The sequence below is a fragment of the Vipera berus genome (genome assembly GCF_964194415.1).
Source record: "Vipera berus genome assembly, chromosome: 13".
Lineage (NCBI taxonomy): Eukaryota > Metazoa > Chordata > Lepidosauria > Squamata > Viperidae > Vipera > Vipera berus.
This window is the reverse complement of record NC_138216.1, coordinates 4,652,074-4,664,938: the sequence shown is the minus strand read 5'-3', so window position 1 is coordinate 4,664,938 and position 12,865 is coordinate 4,652,074. Positions and strand designations below refer to the sequence as shown.

Sequence of the window (12,865 nt, the reverse complement as noted above, 5' to 3'; positions counted from 1 at the left end):
AAGCTAGGGTCTCCGCCGGCCCCTCCCTTCCCCCCCCTCTCTCTCTCACACTCCCCTCTGTATAAATCATTATTAATTGATTTCACGGAGTCGGGAGCTAGACATGAATCAGTGGGCAGATTGCTGCATCACGATACTTTGGAGACGGCCTTTGCATTTTTAACGGGCGCTGCTTTCTCACGCACTAGGTGGGACGTGTCTACCCCCAGGCGGTTTACTTCCCCATCCGAACCCTCTATTTGACATTGAAGATAGAACAACGGGAGCGCTACAAAAGTGGTAAGCGTGGGGGGGGAACGTGGCCGCGTTGTTTTTATTATTATTATTATTATTATTATTATTATTATTATTATTATTATTATTATTATTATTATTATTATTATTAATTTTATTTGTATACCGCCCTTCTCCCGAAGGACTCAGGGCGGTGAACAGGGCAGTATATGTTAAAAGACAAAATACAAAAATTAAAAAAGATTAAACAAAATGCCCACAACTCTTACAATAAGTTAAAACACATTAAAAAAGTAGGTTAAAACACATTTACAACCTGGCTGGTAGGTCAGGGAAAAATTGAGTTACTTAATAGCCTCCTGTGGCTGGAAAGAGCGGCAGGTCCTTCGTTAGCCTCCTTTCCTAATTGAAGACCGGGATCGGATGGATGGTCCTCGTTGAACTCTTTAATTGCTGTTTTAATGACACTTTTTTTTTTTGGATGATGGCTAGAATTGAGCCGTTGTAAAATTGCAACCACGGTCGGGCTTTCATTTTCTGGGGCTTGGTGATCTCTGAGCTGGGTGGTTTTCTTGCAGACGTTTCATTACCAAATTAAGGAACATCATCAGTGCTAGAAGGGAGGGGGGGGGGCTTTGCTGACAAAAGGTGGATGGGAGGGGGGCAGGAGGAGGAATGGAGGAGGAAGAGGAGGACTGTGGGATCCTTGGCGCTCTCTAATCTCGTCGGTTTTGTCACAGACATTTCATTACCAAACTAGGTAACATCATCAGTGCTAGCCCTTGGGTCTTGAACTGCCAATCTTCTGATCGACAGCCCAGCATCTTAACCGCTGGGCAGATGCCCTCTTCGCATATTATACCCTATATCAGGGGTAGGCCACCTTGGCTCTTTTATGACTCATGGACTTCAACTCTCAGAATTCCTGAGCCAGCATGGCTCAGCTTGGAAACCTCTCCCTTTCCCCTCAGCGTGGCTGGCTCAGGAAGTCTGGGAGTTGAAGTCCACGAGTCATAAAGCGGCCTAGGCCAGGGGTAGGCAACCGTGGCTCTTTTATGACTCGTGGACTTCAACTCCCAGAATTCCTGAGCCAGCATGGCTCAGCTTGGAAACCTCTCCCTTTCCCCTCAGCGTGGCTGGCTCAGGAATTCTGGGAGTTGAAGTCCACGAGTCATAAAGCGGCCTAGGCCAGGGGTAGGCAACCGTGGCTCTTTTATGACTCGTGGACTTCAACTCCCAGAATTCCTGAGCCAGCATGGCTCAGCTTGGAAACCTCTCCCTTTCCCCTCAGCGTGGCTGGCTCAGGAATTCTGGGAGTTGAAGTCCACGAGTCATAAAGCGGCCTAGGCCAGGGGTAGGCAACCGTGGCTCTTTTATGACTCGTGGACTTCAACTCCCAGAATTCCTGAGCCAGCATGGCTCAGCTTGGAAACCTCTCCCTTTCCCCTCAGCGTGGCTGGCTCAGGAATTCTGGGAGTTGAAGTCCACGAGTCATAAAGCGGCCTAGGCCAGGGGTAGGCAACCGTGGCTCTTTTATGACTCGTGGACTCCAACTCCCAGAATTCCTGAGCCAACATGGCTCAGCTTGGAAACCTCTCTCTTTCCCCTCAGCGTGGCTGGCTCAGGAATTCTGGGAGTTGAAGTCCACGAGTCATAAAAAAGCCAAGGTTGCCTACCCCTGCCCTATAACAATAGAGTTCCAGAAGTTTCCCAGCTTGGCTTACTTGAAGGGCTGACACCTTCTCCTTCCCATCTTCCCCCACCAAAGATTCCGGGCAGCAGCAGCCGAGTTCCGTGGGAAGCCAGTCTCATTCTGCGTCGGACCCCGGACCGATCCGGGCGACGGCCCCGATGTGGCGATGCAGCCGTATCATGCACATGCAACGGGAGTTGCACCCAACGCTCCTCTCGTCTCTGGAGGGGATTGTGGATCAGATGGTCTGGTTCCGAGAAAATTGGCACGAGGAGGTAGGGCGGCCCTTAAACCAGGGCGATGGGCTTGAGGTTTGGACTTGCGGGGGCTGAATTCATTTTGCAGGAAATAAGATTTTTGATGAACGTGAAATGAGAATAGCAATAACACTTAGACTTATATACCGCTTATATACCATCAGTCTGGGTCCTCGTTTTATTGGATTTTTGGCTACCTGTGGTTCTGTTTTGACCTCTTGCAATATTGTGCTGTGGGTTTGTTTCGTATTTTCATTACACAACTCACTCTCTTTCTCTCTCCCTCTCTGTCCCTCTGTCCCCCTCTCTCCTCTCTCTCTCTCCCTTTCTCTGTCTGTCTCTGTCTCTCTCTCTCCTTCTCTTCCTCTCTCTCCTCTCTCCCTCTCTCTCCTTCCCTCCCTCTCCTCTCTTCCTTTGTCTCCCCCTCTCTGTCCCTCCCTCCCTCTCCCTCTCTCCCTCTCTGTCCCCCCTCCCTTTGTCTGTCTCCATCTCTCTCTCTCCTTCCCTCCCTATCTCTCCTCCCTCTCTCCCATTCTCTCTTCCTCTCTGTCCCTCTCTCTCCTTCCCTCCCTCTCCTCTCCCTTTCTCCCCCTCTCTCTGTCCCTCCCTCCCTCTCCCTCTCCCTCCCTCCCTCCCCCTCTCCTCTCCCTCTCTGTCCCCCCTCCCTTTGTCTGTCTCCGTCTCTCTCTCTCCTTCCCTCCCTCTCTCTCCCTCTCTCCCTTCCTCTCTGTCCCTCTCTCTCCTTCCCTCCCTCTCTCTCCCTTTCTCTCCCTTTCTCTCTGTCCCTCTCCCTCCCTGTCTCCTTCCCTCCCTCTCCTCTCTCCCTTTGTCTCCACCTCTCTGTCCCTCCCTCCCTCTCCTTCCCTCTCTCTGTCCCTCTCCCTCCCTCCCTCCCTCTCTCTCTCTCTGACCTTTCCCCACCGTTAGGTGCTCCGACAACTTCAGCAAGGCCTGGCCAAGTGCTACTCGGTGGCCTTTGAGAAGAGCGGGGCTGTTTCCGATGCCAAAATCACACCCCACACCCTGAATTTTGTCAAGAAGCTGGTCAGCACCTTCGGAGTGGGCCTGGAGAACGTCTCCAACGTCTCCACCATGTTTTCCAGTGCGGCTTCCGAATCCCTAGCCAGGAGGGCCCAGGCCACAGCTCAGGATCCCGTCTTTCAGAAACTGAAGGGGCAATTCACGACCGGTGAGTTACTTCTAGGTGGAGCGGGAATTGAGGGTTTTTTTTGGGGGGTGGTGGTGGTGTTTGTCGCGATTCTCAACCCTTACATCCTTTTAAAGAAATGTGAAAGAGGACACAATCTTTAGGCAGTTCGTATCTGTTAAGTTTGCTTGTTCGTTTAAAACGTGTATTTTTTCACATTTCCAAATACCGTAGACACAATTTTGGGACTTGGTGTAGTTGTGTGGTTTGGGGTTTGGGGTGGGGGAAACTGTCCAGAGAGGCAGATCTCCTTAAATTTCTGAAATAGAATTCTTGGAAGCCATCAGGATGGTGGAAGGATCCTTTTTTTCCGAGGGACAATAACGAAAAGCCTCTTTCTAATATCTTCCCTGGAGTCAAAATATTTTGTTTTTCAATTATGACAAGGCCTGACTCATTAAGATGAAAATAGCCATTTTGCTTAGCCCACGACGAGATCGCCGTAATCTGTTAAAAGTTGGACCTTGAATTAATGTGGAAAGATGGAGCGGAAGTGACTGCCATTAAGTCGGTCAGTGGGCTTGAGGTTTGGCGTGGTGGAATTTTAATTCGTTTCGCAGAAAATAAAACTTTTGATTAATGTGAAACGGGACGAAGCCTATCCCTGCTGCTGGATTAACGGCATTTTAATCACCGTACTGTTCTGCAGCTGATCAGGATTTCCGGGTTTATAATGTCTTTGCGCCAATTGTACAGATAGTCCCCGGCTGACTGTTCGAGGTTACAAGAACACTGAAAAAGTCACTGCCCTGTGGGAATGTTCTTGGTAGTTCCTCGACTGGGCTGTTTTTTGGTTTGATTGTGTCTCTGAGTTGATAGGACCCTGATTGGGGTACTGTTTACTTCTTGATTCTTGAGTCTAGTATTAATTTAGTACTGAAAGGGCAAGCCAATTTGTATATGAACAGAGAGCAGACTCCACTCCATTGTAGCACTGATGGTGTTACCTAGTTGGATCATGAAATGTCTGCAAGAAAACCGCCAAGCTCAGGGACACCAAGGACTCCACAGTCCTTCCCCTCCTCCTCCTCCTCCTCCTCCTCCTCCTCCTCCTCCTCCTCCTCCTCCTCCTTCCTGCAAACTCCATTCCTTTGTAGCACTGATGACGTTACCTATTCTATTCTATTCTATTCTATTCTATTCTATTCTATTCTATTCTATTCTATTCTATTCTATTCTATTCTATTCTATTCTATTCTATTCTATTCTATTCTATTCTATTCTATTCTACTCTATTCTCTATTCTCTATCTTCTCTATATTCAATTCTATTTTCTCTTCTCTTCTCTTCTCTTCTCTTCTCTTCTCTTCTCTTCTCTTCTCTTCTCTTCTCTTCTCTTTCTCTATTCTCTATATTTTCTACTCTGTTCTCTATTCTATTCTCTATTCTATTCTACTCCTCTTCTCTTCTCTTCTCTTCTCTTCTCTTCTCTTCTCTTCTCTTCTCTTCTCTTCTCTTCTCTTCTCTTCTCTTCTCTTCTCTTCTCTTCCCTTCCCTTCCCTTCCCTTCCCTTCCCTTCCCTTCCCTTCCCTTCCCCTATTCTATTCTATTATTCTATTCTATTCTATTCTATTCTATTCTATTCTATTCTATTCTATTCTATTCTATTCTATTCTATTCTATTCTATTCTATTCTATTCTATTCTATTCTATTCTATTCTATTCTATTCTATTCTATTCTATTCTATTTTCCATATTCTATTTTCCATATTCTATTCTATTCTATTCTATTCTATTCTATTCTATTCTATTCTATTCTATTCTATTCTATTCTATTCTATTCTATTCTATTCTATTCTATTCTATTCTATTCTATTCTATTTTCCATATTCTATTTTCCATATTCTATTCTATTCTATTCTATTCTATTCTATTCTATTCTATTCTATTCTATTCTATTCTATTCTATTCTATTCTATTCTATTCTATTCTATTCTATTCTATTCTATTCTATTCTATTCTATTCTATTTTCCATATTCTATTTTCCATATTCTATTCTATTCTATTCTATTCTATTCTATTCTATTCTATTCTATTCTATTCTATTCTATTCTATTCTATTCTATTCTATTCTATTCTATTCTATTCTATTCTATTCTATTCTATTCTATTCTATTCCATTCCATTCCATTCCATTCCATTCCATTCCATTCCATTCCATTCCATTCCATTCCATTCCATTATGCATTCTATTCTATTCTGCATTTTATTTTGTTTCTATTCTATTCTAACTGCCCCGCTTAGCAACCGAAATTTGGGGCTCAGAGTGGAGGAACACCCCCCCCCCCGCAGTTTCTTTTTTTCCTCCCAGCACAAAAGCTCTTCATCCACCCGTCCGTTATCCAACGTTTTGAGAGCTGAATCCAAAATGTACTTTTCCCTCAACCAGTTTGTCCTGTTTTTGTTCCATCCGAAGCCCTTCAACCCACCTCAGGTAACAAAGATTGCATTTCGGATTGATGCCGAAAGAGATTTGATTTCTAAGCTCATTAAGACGCCGGCAGAACGGACAACTGCGGCTCGCGCCATTCATGCGGCTGAAAAAAAAGGCAATCTTTTGCCTTTTTAAAAATAAGTAAATAAATGAATGAATGAATAAATAGATAGATAGATAGATAGATAGATAGATAGATAGATAGATAGATAGATAGTCTGGATGTCGTTAGAACAAAAGGCACCTAATTAATTGTGTCGTCTCTCACCATTCTCATCCGGCCTCGCAAAGCCGAAACAAGAACCCGGAAGAAGACAAAAGCGAATTAAAGTACGCGTTTTCAGTCGAGGAAAAACGAATCCGTTCTGTGCCAAGAATGGCGTGCTTAAAAACAACAACAACAGTACTGCTGATTTCTCCCCCGTCCCCCCCCCTTCCGATTTTGCACATTGTTGGCAAAGAAGTCCTACTTCCCCGTTGGGGGACATATTTCTGCGCTTCAGGTAGCCGAAATTACCAAACACGGAACGGCACGTTGCGTCTTTCTCACCCGTCTGCCAAGCCGTTTTCTCCAGTTGTTCGCTAGAGGGTAGACTTGGAATTAAAAGTTGAGGGTGGTTTTTTCCCCCCCCTGTTCCTAACCTTCATCATCGACCCAAGATTTGGGGCACTTTTCTTTTTCTTTTCTGAGAGAGGGGAAAAAAAAGGGAAGTGTTTGGTACAATAAATCTATGGCAAGATGAATGCGAGCCATCCATCTCGTTCTCAACGGGCATCCTGCAAAATGTGTTTTTGGATCAGTGGCCTCTTGGTAGATGTGTTGCGCAAGGCACAAGCGTGTTGAGCATTACAATGCATTATCCACCAGCTTGACAGTCCTCCGATCGAAAACGAGAACATAAATCTAAGTGAATAAATGGATTGGTGCCACGCAAAACCCGAGAGAGAGAGGGAGAGAGAGAGAGAGGGGGAGAGAGAGAGAGAGAGACGGAGGGAGGGAGAGAGGTGGATCAATAGATAGAGATAGATAGATAGATAGATAGATAGATAGATAGATAGATAGATAGATAGATAGATAGATAGATGTGGATAAATGGGGAGAGAGAGATGGATAGATAGATAGATAGATAGATAGATAGATAGATAGATAGATAGATAGATAGATGATAGATAGATAGATAGATAGATAGATAGATAGATAGATAGATAGATGATAGATAATGGATAAATGGGGAGAGAGATGGATCAATGGATGGATAGATGGATAGATAGGTAGGTAGGTAGGTAGATGTGGATAAATGGGGGGAGAGAGATGGATCAATAGATAGATAGATAGATAGATAGATAGATAGATAGATAGATAGATAGATACCGTAGATAGATAGATAGATGTGGATAAATGGGGAGAGAGAGATGGATCGATAGATGGATAGATAGATAGATAGATAGATAGATAGATAGATAGATAGATAGATAGATAGATGATAGATAATGGATAAATGGGGAGAGAGATGGATCAATGGATGGATAGATAGATGGATAGATAGGTAGGTAGGTAGGTAGATGTGGATAAATGGGGGGAGAGAGATGGATCAATAGATAGATGTGGATAAATGGGGAGAGAGATGGATCAATGGATAGATAGATAGATAGATAGATAGATAGATAGATAGATAGATAGATAGATAGATAGATAGATAGATGTGGATAAATGGGGAGAGAGAGATGGATCAATAGATAGATAGATAGATATGATAAATGGGGAGAGAGAGATGGATCAATGGATAGATAGATAGATAGATGTGGATAAATGGGAAGAGAGAGATGGATCAATGGATGGATGGATGGATAGATAGATAGATAGATAGATAGATAGATAGATAGATAGATAGATAGATAGATGTGGAAGGCTACTGCTAAGCTTGTAAGCTGCCCTGAGTCTTTGGAGAAGGGCGGGATATAAATGGAATAAAAATAAAAATAAAAAAATAAATGGGGAGAGAGAGATGGATCAATAGATAGATAAATAGATAGATAGATGTGGATAAATGGGGAGAGAGAGCGTGCATCGCTTTGGTGCCTCACCTGTCTCAGGTACGGCCAGCATTAAATGAGAAGGCTGTTCCATAGAGATGAGATGAATCCGCCTCAAAATGGCACAGGCCCTCTTTTTATTTATTTAATTCCCTCCACCACCACCACCACCCCCGAGCAAAAATGATTGGGTTATTTTGATGTATGTGTCATGCTTCGAAGCAGGGCTGAAGAATTTTAGTTTTGAGATGGCAGCCTGTTTCAGTCTTCGGTCCCCTCTGGGCCGGCTGGGGATGATGGAGGAGATTGTCAAGCACCTTCAGAGGGCATCGCACGGGGAAACACGGCATGTGGTTGTCATTCTGCAGTTTGGAAGGCTGGGGGTGGGGGAGGCGGGTGGGAGATGTACTGAAAACTTGGTGACGTGCTGACCGTCTGTCTTCGTCCCTCCTGAAGGGATTATAAGACTGGAATTTGAAAAGAGGGAAAATCGGCTGCTGGATGCTGCTTAGCAACTCTTTTTAATGTCTTGTTTTTGAGTAATACAGGAGGAGGAAGGGAGGAGGAGGAGGAGGAGGAGAAGCAGAAGGAGGAGGAGCAGAAAGGAGGAGGAGGAAGAGCAGAAGGAAAAGGAGGAGGAAAAGAAGCAGGAGGAGGAGGAGCAGAAGGAGGAGCGGAATCAGGAGGAAGAGGAGGAGGAGAGGCAGAAAGAGGAGGAGGAGAAGCAGGAGGAGCAGGAGCAGAAGGAGCGGAATCAGGAGGAGGAGGAGGAGAGGCAGAAAGAGGAGGAGGAGGAGGAGGAGGAGGAGAGGCAGAAAGAGGAGGAGGAAGAAGAAGCAGAAGGAGGAGCAGAATCAGAAGGAGGAGGAGAAGCAGCAGGAGGCAGAGGCAGAAAGAGGAGCAGGAGAAGGAAGAGGAGGAGGAGGGGCAGGAGGAGGAGGAGCAGAAGGAAAAGGAAGAAAAGCAGGAGGAGGAGCAGAAGGAGGAGTGGAATCAGGAGGAGGAGAGGCAGAAAGGAGGAGGAGGAGGAGAAGCAGGAGGAGGAGGAGGAGCAGAAGGAGGAGCGGAATCAGAAGGAGGAGGAGGAGGAGAGGCAGAAAGGAGGAGGAGGAGAAGCAGGAGGAGCAGGAGGAGCAGAAGGAGGAGTGGAATCAGGAGGAGGAGGAGGAGAGGCAGAAAGAGGAGGAGGAAGAAGAGAATCAGAAGGAGGAGGAGAAGCAGCAGGAGGGGCAGAGGCAGAAAGAGGAGGAGGAGGAGAAGGAGGAGAGGCAGAAAGAGGAGGAGGAGAATGCCAGATAGAAGATGCTTGCCTTTTATTAAATATACATTTCTCTTTAAGGAGCGTTCCCTTTGCAGTCACTCACTGGACCCTTTTTATAGGATGGCCCTGGGAAATAAAAGATTTCCGTTTGGGTTAACCTGGAGCTTAACACATCCCAGTCAGCAGTTACTCAGTCGTTACTTCAACACAGCAGGCGGATCTGGAAGAAAAATACTTGAAAGATACCGAAGCCAATCCTTCCCCATCCTCGGATTCCTCTTCCAATTAAATTTTATAGAACCCTTCCAAAGCGGTTAAACAGTAAAGCGACTAATAAGACAGCATCACACGTTATTAAATATGATTGCGGGGTAATAAAAAACAGACATTGAGGGACAAATGGAATACAAAGTGCGAGACACGCCATGAAAATAATATTAGGGTGGGGGAGGAGGAGGAGGAGGAGATTAAAATTATCCAGTGTCACTGCTTGTCAATTGCTGTTGAGGAACAGTCTATGAAAATGCCAGAAAATATACGTGCTGTCAAAAAACTTGAAAGGCAGATATTGGCAACTCTGTCGTTAGGCCAGATAATTGCCATGCCACCACCAACTCATCTATTGCTATTGTCCTGATTTGACTGTTATGGATAGTTTATTTTCTTTTTCTTTCTTTCTTTCTTTCTTTCTTTCTTTCTTTCTTTCTTTCTTTCTTTCTTTCTTTCTTTCTTTCTTTCTTTCTTTCTTTCTTTCTTTCTTTCTTTCCTTCCTTCCTTCCTTCCTTCCTTCCTTCCTTCCTTCCTTCCTTGTCTTTCTTTCTTTCTTTCTTTTTCTTTCCTTCCTTCCTTCCTTCCTTCCTTCCTTCCTTCCTTCCTTCCTTCCTTTCTTTCTTTCTTTCTTTCTTTCTTTCTTTCTTTTCCTTCCTCCCTCCCTCCCTCCCTCCCTCCCTCCCTCCCTCCTTCCTTCCTTCCTTCCTTCCTTCCTTCCTTCCTTCCTTCCTTCCTTCCTTCCTTCCTTCCTTTCTTTCTTTCTTTCTTTCTTTCTTTCTTTCTTTCTTTCTTTCTTTCTTTCTTTCTTTCTTTCTTTCTTTCTTTCTTTCTTTCTTTCTTTCTTTCTTTCTTTACGTTTTCAAAACTGCTACGAGTCTGTATTAATTGGGCAGCCCACAGGTTGAATGAACAAATGAATGAGATTTGATTTCCTCTAAACAAACCTGAATGTTAGGCCTATTTCCCTCCCCCCCCAAAAAAAATGATAATATGTTTCTGTAGGGCAATATTTCGTTCTACAAATGAAATTGCCTTTGATTTACCGCACATCAAAAGTTAACCTTTTTGAAAGTTGACCCATGAGGGAGCTGTCTAGCTACTTTTATCCAGTTAACACAGAACGAAATATTTAGATTTTTTTTCCTTTTAAAAGTAGGGCAACCCCAGCAGCAAGCAACACCCACAAAATGTCAAAAGAGGGGCACACGAAGCCTATTTCGTTCGTATTCCGTTTTGACTCTTGTGTAAGTCGGAACAGACCATCCTAAGTCACTGTGGCTTGTCTTATTTTAAACCTTGGGTTAGAGCAGGGGTAGGCAACCTCGGCTCTTTTATGACTCATGGACTTCAACTCCCAGAATTCCTGAGCCAGCCAAGCTGGCTCAGGAATTCTGGGAGTTGAAGTCCATGAGTCATAAAAGAGCCGAGGTTGCCTACCCCTGGGTTAGAGGATAAAGTCCCGAAAAATGGTAAAGCTGGAACAACTCGATTGCGTCTGATTTATACTCTGCTTTTCCGCTCCAGCAAGCAGTCAGGGCACTAAGCTACTTTTTAGCAAAATACCAAGATTCAGAACAGTGAAGTCAATACCGAAATCGTACAGCCGTTAAAAACATTTGGTGAGAAAGCTACTTCTTTCCCAGATTTCTTACACCTCTGAAGATGTATGATGTTCTTGTTTGGGGGGTTGTGTTCACGTTTTCTTACCCTTTTCGTTGCGACACCCAAGGCGAGGGAAACCAAATTCTGGAAATGAAACTTACGGAGTCTGCATCGCAAATACCTTAAATCAGGGGTCTTCAAACTTGGCCCTTTTATGACTTGTGGACTTCAACTTCCAGAATTCCTCAGCCAGCATGTCTGGCTGAGGAATTCTGGGAGTTGAAGTCCACAAGTCATAAAAGGGCCAAGTTTGAAGACCCCTGCCTTAAATGCTTTCCGTCCAAGTTTTTAACAAACGGTTTTTCTTTTTTTTTCTTCTTTTTTTCCTCCCCTTCTCTCTTCTAGATTTCGACTTCAGCGTGCCGGGCTCCATGAAACTCCACAATCTCATTTCGAAACTGAAGAAGTGGATCAAAATCCTGGAGGCCAAGACCAAACAGCTGCCCAAATTTTTTCTCATCGAGGAAAAATGCCGTTTTCTTAGCAACTTCTCTGCTCAGACTGCTGAAGTGGAAATTCCAGGAGAATTTCTTATGCCAAAACCCACACACTACTACATCAAAATTGCCCGGTAAGGGAAGGCGAGTAAAATGGAGAACTTGATTGTACTCTTGTTAATCCTGGATATCGCCATCCCGAGTTTTCTTTTTTCACGGGATTCGTGGGAAATCTTTTCAAGCCGTGGCTTTGAAAGCAAGGTGGTAGAAGACGCTGATAAAAAAGAGGATCTTTGTAGCTCAGGATTTGAACCGTGGGGGTCCTTGGGTGCTCTCTGAGCTGGGTTGTTTTCTAGCAGACATCTCATTACCCAACTATGTAACACGGTCAGTATTAGAAGGGGGTGAGTGGGGTTTTTGCGGAGTGGAAGAGGGAGGAGAAAGGGAAGGAGAAGGAAGAGCAAGAGGAAGCCTCTGGGGTCCTTGGTGCTGTCTTGAGCCTGGTTGTTTTCTTGCAGACATTGCATTACCAGAGTAGGTAACATCATCAGTGCTAGAAGGGATTGGGGTTTGTAGAGGAGAGGAGGGGAAGGAGAAGGAAGACTTGTGTTTCATTACCAAACTAGGCAACATCATCAGTGCTAGAAGGGAGTGGAGTTGGCGGAGTGGAAGAGAAGGTGAAGACTGTACTTGATGTACTTGATGTACTCTGAGCTTGATGGTTTTCTTGCAGACGTTTCCCTACCCAACTAGGTAACATCATCTGAGCTTCGGATGGCCCCAGATCTCCAGTCCTTTCGCCGCGGCCTCAAAACACTCCTTTTTTCAACTGGCTGACCTGGGCTGACAGGGATTTAATTATGTTTAATTTTTATTTTAATTATGTTTACAATTTTTAACTCTAATTTTTAATTTATTTTAATTTTTAATTTTAATTTATTGTACAGAGGCCTTTAATTTTAATTTTATCTTAATTTCTGTATTTATTGTATATTATTGCTGTTAGCCGCCCTGAGTCCTTCGGGAGATAGGGCGGGATATAAGCCCCATTAATAGATAGATAGATAGATAGATAGATAGATAGATAGATAGATAGATAGATAGATAGATAGATAGATAGAAGGGGCTGGTTCTATAAACAGAGAGCCAGCTCCACTTCTTTCTAGCACTCACGATGTGCTAAACGAGAGAGCAAAGCGGTCCTAATTCTTTTTCCCGGTGCCATTGCAACTTCAGACGGTCACTATACAAGTGGTTGTAAGTCAATAGGACTATCTGGTGTACAGACCAGTCTTTTCCCCAGACTGCGACTCAGGGACCCCGTAGTCTAGCTCCGCTTGAGGATGCCACAGTTCAGCCAGGCCTGGTGCTCAGG

General features: G+C 44.4%; 1 protein-coding gene across 1 annotated transcript in view; it reads left to right on the top strand.

Moving 5' to 3' along the window:
• TRRAP (transformation/transcription domain associated protein) overlaps positions 1-12,865 on the top strand; it is a 118,782-nt gene that overhangs the window by 90,531 nt on the left and 15,386 nt on the right.